This window comes from Fukomys damarensis, unplaced genomic scaffold (genome assembly GCF_012274545.1).
Source record: "Fukomys damarensis isolate Sample0158 unplaced genomic scaffold, DMR_v1.0_HiC HiC_scaffold_16, whole genome shotgun sequence".
Taxonomy (NCBI): domain Eukaryota; kingdom Metazoa; phylum Chordata; class Mammalia; order Rodentia; family Bathyergidae; genus Fukomys; species Fukomys damarensis.
The window spans coordinates 113,177,466-113,186,204 of NW_022900928.1; positions in this window are offsets into that span (position 1 = coordinate 113,177,466).

An 8,739-nucleotide genomic window follows, 5' to 3' on the forward strand; every position below is an offset into this window, starting at 1 on the left:
GGGGGCCTCGGGAGCGGACGGAGCCGGAGATGCAGGTCTGCTGGGAGCGCTCTTGACTATTTTGAAAGTGCTTTCCAGTGCAAGTTTAAAATTAGAGTGTTTACTTGCCTTTTTTCTCCGCGGGGCAGGAGCCACATCCACCACCGTCAAAGGAGCGGGTGAGGGTCCAGAAAGTTACCTTTGCAGCCTGGCCTTGCAGTGTCATCCATCGCAGCTGCCTTATTGGGAAGAATTTCTGTGACGCTCCCCGAAAAAAAACAGGTGTATTCTATCTACGTGTGGTAGCATTTGGTATCTCTCTTGACCACATTTGCGAAAAGAGGGAATAGAGACTTCTATAATTAAAGGGAAAAGGAAAATGAAAGGAGCTGAAAATACTGAAGTGTGTAGTCTGAGTGGATTAAACTTTGAAAACACATGAAATTATCAGGACTGCCAAACAGCATTTTTGAGAAAATGTATCACAGATTGTGAAGAAAATCAGTGCGGAAAGAGTAGGTGCTCCTGCTCCTCCCGTTTAAGAATCCCAGAAATAATTACTGAGGTATTGTGGGGAGTTTTTGTTTGTTTGTTTTGTTTTTCTGCTGAGGAAAGAGAAATGACACTTTGAAAACAAAATCATCAACTATATCTTAAGCACCACTCGGAAATTTGGGGTGACTTCTTTAGTTTTTGGTGTGAGAAAATCATTCACTATGATACACACTAATAGTAAATGTGTATATGTTTAAATTTTGTAATGAGGTACTGTTTAAAAATGTATTCCATGCATTGTATTTATTAAACAATTGTAACAGTTGGCTCGTTGTTTTTTTAATTATGGAAAATGGCGAAGCCATAAAGCAAACAAGATTAACCAATGTTCATTGGACTGAAATCATTTGGGTTGAGGCTTGTAACAACTCTGATGCTGTTTTTGTGTGTGTGTTACAGGTTTTTGCTAGTGCTTTATTGGTAAGGCAGATTTTTTTTACCTGTCAGATACTTGAATAAAGTTAATTTTCTTGAAGTAATATTTTAGAGAGACAACAGGAACCCATAAATCATTCTATTCTGATCATCCAATAGACAGAAAAGCTTTATATCTTTAATGGAGAAAATTGGAATATTTTCCATAATATGTAAATGGGCAGTATTTAAAGGCTAACCTAATGTCTCAGAATTATCATAAAGCCCTCCTGAAAACTAAGTTTATATGTTACAGTCTTTGCAAAGTTAGAGAAGTCCTTAGAATATAGGAAGTAAAACATTCAAAATTAAGATGTGATATCTTCATACTTTAAACAGTTGAATTATTTGGTGTAAGAGGAGCTATTGTGCAGTTTTAAGGATTTGTATTCAAGTTCCCAAGGCTACCATAGTTGACATAGTCCTTGCCACTGGCTGACTAGAGCTTAATTTAGCTCCCTTGGAGCCTGTCCTTTTCATGAATTGCTTCCATTGGCTCTTCAGTCACTAAAGGTACACTTTCTCCCTCTAGTGGTTAAACCTTCAGATGGTTTATGGATGGTCACCCTGTCTCCCCAGGAGTGAGACATTTGGGCAGAGGAATGATAGATCCCTGATTTTAGAGTAACAGATTTCTGGCCAACTGTGAGAGCCCTCCTTGGAACACATTTCCTTGGAAGTTACTTTCTCATTTGCAGATCTTGGTGTGTCCAACTCATCCAGAGAAGTCAAGATTGTGTTCATATACTAAGATTGGGCGTTCTCTTTCATGCCTCTGGAGTCTGGTCCTGGCTTTAAGACACACATGAAATTCACCTGTGAAGGAACCTTTGTATGCACTATAGTAATTCACTGTGCTCAAAACTGCACTTGACTGTATTTCTATAGTGATTAGAAAAAATTTATTTGTGTACTTTGCCATAACTGCACTGCACATATCTTGTTAAGTGCATATGTAGTTATGCATAGAAATACCACCAGGGAAGTGGAGTACCATGTTCTTTAGCCATTGTATCCAATCAGAGAGTTAAATTTTCACTTTAGAAGGAAGGTGACATGGTAGGGAGAAAACATACCCCACCTTTGCCATTTTTCACATAGCTGGTTCTTTTTCATCCTTTCTATCCCAGCCTATAGAAATTGCCTCTTCCAACCACCACCTCCTAGCACCTTGGTTATTTCCTTCATAACATACTGTTTAAATATTTTATTTATATATTGAGTTTTTAAATCTGTCTTCCCTACTATAATATGAATTTTTTTTAAGGGCAACGATTATATCTGTCCTGTTAAACATTGTTTTCTCAGAACTAATACACTGGCATGAGTTGGTAGTAAATAAGTTTTTTCAATGAATGAATGGGTGAATATGGAGGAAATCACCCGCCGCTATACTAAGTGGTTTTCTGGGGACATATATCAGTGATACACTCAGATTCTATGAAGATTTTGGACAGATCTTGGCTTATAAGTCATGTTACATGCATCCTTAAGTCAACTCCAGTTTTTGGTTACATAGTGAAAACCTCTAGAAATCAAGTAAAATTTACAAATATAAATTGCAAAAGTAGCTATATATAAAATGCAATTTTGATTAAAATATACTTACTCTGTTTCATAAGCACTTCATTTCATCTCACTTTCTGAAAACTCAAGAGCCAAAGTGAAGATCAAGGAGTGCGACATTTAATTTTATAATCATGAAGTGTAATTAAGAGAAATTTATGAGAGTGTAGCTAGAAGGTACATTATGGAGTATTGGTTTTGTTTTCTTTGTATAATTTGAGCTGTTTTAGATTGAAAAACAATTCTCTTTAGAGGAACTTGGATAAAAATCTCATGTTTGATCAAGTAACTGCATGTTTTTGAGTTTTGATTGTATTGGGGGATTAGAAAATTGCAATTTTCTCCTAATATTGAAGAAACTGTACTTTTTTACTTAACATGACTTACAGTGCTTGTTATAGAGCATACTTGAATCTCTGGAATATTCAACATTAAGCATACATAGGCACAGTTGTTTTGTTTTGTTTTGGTACCAGGGATCGAACCCAGGAGCTTGTGCTTGCTAGGCAGGTAGTGACACCACTGAGCTAAATCCCCAGCCCTGGCACAATGTTTTAAAACTAGCAACTTGCTTTATTTTTGTCAGGTGGTGGTCTTTCTTGTCTTTGAAGTAGTGTTGTCTTTTTTAAGTGGAATATGGAACCATGTTCTTACTTTCTCCTATCAAACCAGATTGATACTAAAGAAGCAAAGAAGTCAGAAGTAGAATCACAGTTTCAAAAGAAAACAATCTTAAGATCCCAAATCTATTTCATAAATAAGCATATTAATACCTCCCAACTTTGCCTCCTGAGTACATTGATAATCTGGGATCTTTCTGGCTTCCACATGAGTCCTACGTGAGAATGATCTTCTAATTTCATCCATGTTGAAAAATAGCTTCTGTTAATTGGTAAATAAACCTTTGCAATTAGAGGTACGGCTCTTATGCAAATACTCATATCCCTAAAGTTTTTTACATTCATACTTTGGTAAAATAATACTAGATTTCTTCTAGAGAACATATTTTGATTTAGAGCAGATGATAAGCTAACTATATCCCAGATTAGAATTATAAATTGAAAAAGACTGGTTGAGAACCAAAGAGGTTTCAGAATAAAAATATAAGCACATATTTTAAAAGTGTTATTAATGTCCATCATAGTTGCTTTTAAAATGCAGATGTGTTTAGCATTTGAGGAAACTAGTTCCATTCATATAAAAAAATGTTTTTAGTTTATTGGTACATTTTAAGTATACAGTACAGTTGCATTCATTATTGGGATCTTGTACTTTACATGACAGGTCTTGGTTCTCATTTTCCCCTTGTCCCTGCCCTCCCTTCACCCCATCCTCCCCTCCCCTTTTACAAACATTTTATTTCCATTTTTTCATTTTCTCATATTATTTTGTTTCCCCTTATTACCTTTCCTCTACCCATGCCACTTTCTACGCCTTCAGCCCTTTTCTTCCTATTTCACATTGTCATTTATTTAAACATTAAAAAATACTTGGAAGTCATTGGAATCCTTGGTAAAGTGTTAATTCAAAAAAAGAAAAAGGTATTCAACTTTGTGGAAACATGACTTACAAGTAGAGAATAAAATGAGCCAACATTGTCTAGTGAGCCTTAAGATAAAAACCCACCTTTTATAACCCAGGCATTTTAAAGGAACTAAGTGTAAAAGATTGAGGAACTGAATTTGCTGGTAAAAAGAAAGAAAATCCAAAGTGATCCTTAACTGTGGAATTAGGGGAAAGGGGCAGATTAGCCTACAGACCTGTAATATCGAAGGTTGGATTCTGTAGATGGATCCATATGCTGCAGAGTGAGGACAAGTTGCATCACAAAGCTAACATCTAGTAGTTAAACTAGTACCAAGAGCACTATGATCCTGTCTTTAGTTTTGTAAAAAGCTCATGGAACTGGATGTCAGCTGTTTGTAACACGCTTCAACTCTAAACCAACACCAATTTGACAGCATGGTAGTCATTACTTGCTTAAATAGTCCAGGGTAGACTTAAGAAAATATAGGATTGCATTGCCAAAAGAAAGTAAAGAATCCAGGATTTTCCCTTCCTCCTATTTGTAATCAGTTGGCAACCTAGAAAATTAAAAGCCCTATGGGGATAAAACTTAGGAGCCATTTGCTGTTTGATAATTCAGAAAGATGGTGTGTGTGATGAAACAGGGATTAGAATCAAAGAAAGATCATTTACTGGTGGTAAAGTCAAATGTCATCTCCCTCCAATTCTCAAGACCTGTGGTTTAGAAAAAGGTTAGCTTAATATAGAAGTTAGCGTGGCATTCTGAATTGTCTCAAGATGTTATATAAGAAAGGATAACACCGTCAGTCAGTATCTTTCCCCAGCAGCTGTGTTCCAGTTTCAAAACTTCAAACTTGGTATCATACTAAAGTACTAGACACCTGGGGAAGTCCCACTCAGTAGACTAAGAATATCACTAATAGCCCCATAAATTATGTCTCAGAAAAAAGTTGCTTCATTTGGGTGACTCTAAGTATACAGTTATTGAGAAATAATCCATATATCAAATATATAGTACGTTAGATTGATGATAGGTTTGATTTCAATGAAATGGGTATCTGGACTAGGAAATCTGTATCTCATTGTTGTTACACCTTATGCCAGACACCAGGTTAAGGCGTGTTATATCTGTTATCTCACATAACACTATCATTTTAAAAGAGATAATATTATGCTTATTTTTCCCAAGAAGAAACAAATTTGGAGACTTAAATGCCCTGAGTTCCAGTTTGAGAACTAGACACTGTCGAACACATTTTATAATCTAGAAAGTTCATAACTTTCATACTACACTGTCTCTTATGTAGCCAAATACCTTTATCAGTCATACCTGTTTCTGTAGTGTAAATACTACACTTTGGGTTGTATGATGACGAGTGTTAAATCTTTTGAAAGAAAATGTTCTTAGGTGGTCAGTCAAATGTGGAATCAGTGAAGAACACTACCAAATCCAATGCAAACATATATGAAAAGCCTATCTGCTATTTAGTATTTTTTTAATTGGGTAATTTTATTTTTGATACATTGTGAGAACCAAGTTGTCATTTTTTTTCACATGAATAATTCATAAAGACAAACAACACAAGCCAATGTCAGGCCTGTTATTCCAGTCTCACATACAGCTGGAGGTGTTTGGGCATTATTTTTCCTAGAATGGGATGTTCCTATGTACACACTAAAGAATAAAATCTCTGCTGCTCCTGAATCTATGCTATGTCATATAACAACTAGTATTCTTGTGTCATTAGTGTTTCACCATCTTCATTTATTAAAAGAAAATCAGGTATAACAAAAGCCAGGGACCAGCTCCAGTTTCCATACCTCAGTACATATGGCCCATTTAAAGGCCAAGTCTATCTAATGCAAGATGCATATACCTGGGCCTTGAGCCAGCTAGTGATTGAGGAATAAGGACAAAATACTTTGTCCTTTCCTCCCTGCAGTCCAGCTGAAAAAGTTCTCAGATGAGACAATGCATTAATATGCCCTTATTCCTTTCTCCAGAGTATCTCTTAATCTGACATTTGTCTTTGGTGGTGATCTTTTCATTGTCTGTTCTTTACACCAAGACGAGATTTACTAGATCATCTCTGCTCAAAGACTTTTCCTGATGCTTGCTTTTGGTTAACACATATGTGATCTTGTACATATTGGGATATCTTGTATCAAAACTGTCATGATGAACCAACCAGCTGTTAACTTTACGGCCTGGGAACTGCCATTTGGGGAAGCATATATTTCTCAGACAAGTGTGAGACTTTTTTATTTTAATATTGTTCATATCTTTCTTGAGCTCTTATGAATAAATGAGTACATGAAATAACCACTGGTAATAAATTAAAGCAACCTTCCTATAAAGAACTGAATAATAGTTGATTATGAAATCATGAAATTGATATACAGTCAAGAATTAACTTTAATGTGGTTTTTCTATAAAGTGGAATACTACTCGGCCATAAACAATGAGAAATTAGATTCATTCATAGGAAAATGGATACATATTGAGGATATATGCCTAAGTGAAATAAGTCATGTGTAAATACTGAATAATTTCTCTGGTGTGATTAAGCTATAATAAGATCCTAATGAGATAATTGACAATGTGAAATAGGAAGAAAAGGGCAGAAGGTATAGGGAAAGTGGCATGGGTAGGGAAAAGGTAATAAGGGAAAAGAAAAAATATGAGAAAATGAAAAAATGGAATAAAGTGTCAACAGGGAGGGGAGGAAGGGGTGAAGGGAGGGCAGGGACAAGGGAATAAAACGAGAACCAAGACCTGTCATGTAAAGGTACAAGATCCCAATGATGAATGTAACTGTATTGTATACCTAAAATGTACCAATAAACTCAATTAAAAAAAAAATAAATTCAGATCATCAAGCATATTTGCACATTTTGTTTCAAAGGAAATCCTTTCTAATTCATTGCTTCCAGAAGCATAGACAACACTGCTCTATTTTATAGACTTACTTTACCTACATGTGCAAAAAAAAGAATGACCTTCTTAGTGAACACTGTAATTTTAAATGGTTATGATATTATTAAATGATACTTTGGTCATGAAACAGATGTTTTTCCAAATGGAGAGCAGCTCTTAGTTTATAGTAAAGGTCAGTTTGAACATTTATAGGGGTGTATTGAGTAAAGCCTGTGAGATTAGTATTTTTGTCTCACATTCAGTGTACAAGTACAGTCAATACTGTAAAGAAATATAATTATACTATTTTAATTAGGATTTCTTAGTTTGCTTAGCCATGCAAGTTGCATATTTGCTTTCTTCTTCTTCTTCTTTTTTTTTTTTTTTTTTACTTTTTTTTTTTTTTTTTTTTTTTGTACCTGGGATCGAACTCGGGTCCTTGTGCTTGCGAGGCAGGTGGCAGAACCAATGAGCTAAATCCCTGACCCCTATATTTGATCTCAAACCCCTATATTTGCTTTCTTATAGTAGATTTTCCCCCTAAAAACAAAAATATATAAGGCTCTTATTTGATGATAGGCCCAATTTATGAAGGAAACATCGATGGCTTTGGGGTAACTATGCTTTAACCATTTTGAATTACCTGTTCTAATCCAGAAGAGCTTCCCAAACAGGAAACAATCAATAAAAATAAACATAGCACCTGCTATGTTCATAAACTTTTTGAAAGTTTAATTTCCCGATATTTGGTTTAGAGATGGATGCTTAACATCAGTGTAGTTGAATGTTTAGACAATCATATTTCTTCACAATATAGTATGGAAGACAGCGGGATAAACCCTTTGCAAGTCTTTGGAAGTATTCCCTTCAGGGGTCATTCCAGATGTGCAGCTGGACACTGCATACTTTATGGTCTGGTGCCATTAGACAGTTTGTCATACCTATAACCCCTTGCTCAATTCTCACCCCAACATTAGCAACTTCTATATGATTCTCCTGTGGTGAAAGAATGTATTTAACCTTTATATTTTTCTTTGTAAATTACATTTTCTGGGGTTTTATTTACATCCATGTCATGAATTTATAAATGTTTAGTTGTGCTTTCTAACAACAGTACAGTAGTACGACTACAAACTTTGGTTTCTGTAACCCCTAAAAGCTAATAGCCAGACTCTGGACCTCAGAGCTCACTAAATGTGTCATTCTGCTGCGGTGAGAATCAGATAGACTCCATATCTGCTTTAGAACTTTCATGGATGGTTGAGGCTCCATCAGACTGACCTATCTAAGATTCGTGAAGGACAGCAATGTTTTTGAGATAAGGTGTCTAAACAGAGTGCCTCAGGGTTCTGAGACAAAAATAAGGGAGAAAGAATGCCAAGACAGATTAATAATATCAAATGCTGCCTGTAATGATGACAGCAGAAGACTTGTTGAGGATACAATAAGTGTGGGAATGGAGACTACGAATAAAGGCAGTGCTTTTAAAAGATTATTTATAAAGAGTAAGGTAGAAGCTAGTAGCTAGAGGATAACATGGATTTGAGGGAAGGTATTTATTTCTTTTGTCTTTAAGACTTAAATATGTCTCATTGCTGACAAGGAAGTATCAATAATAGTGATTAAGAAATTGAAGTTAGAAGAAAATTGGTGAAGGGAGCTCCACAAGGGGTTTAGGGAAAACAATCTCTTGCGTGGGTGGCTTGATCAGCTTCAGATAATAGAGGACATTCATCTTGAATTTGAGAAGTAAAAAAGGATAGAGATGCAAATAAATGTTC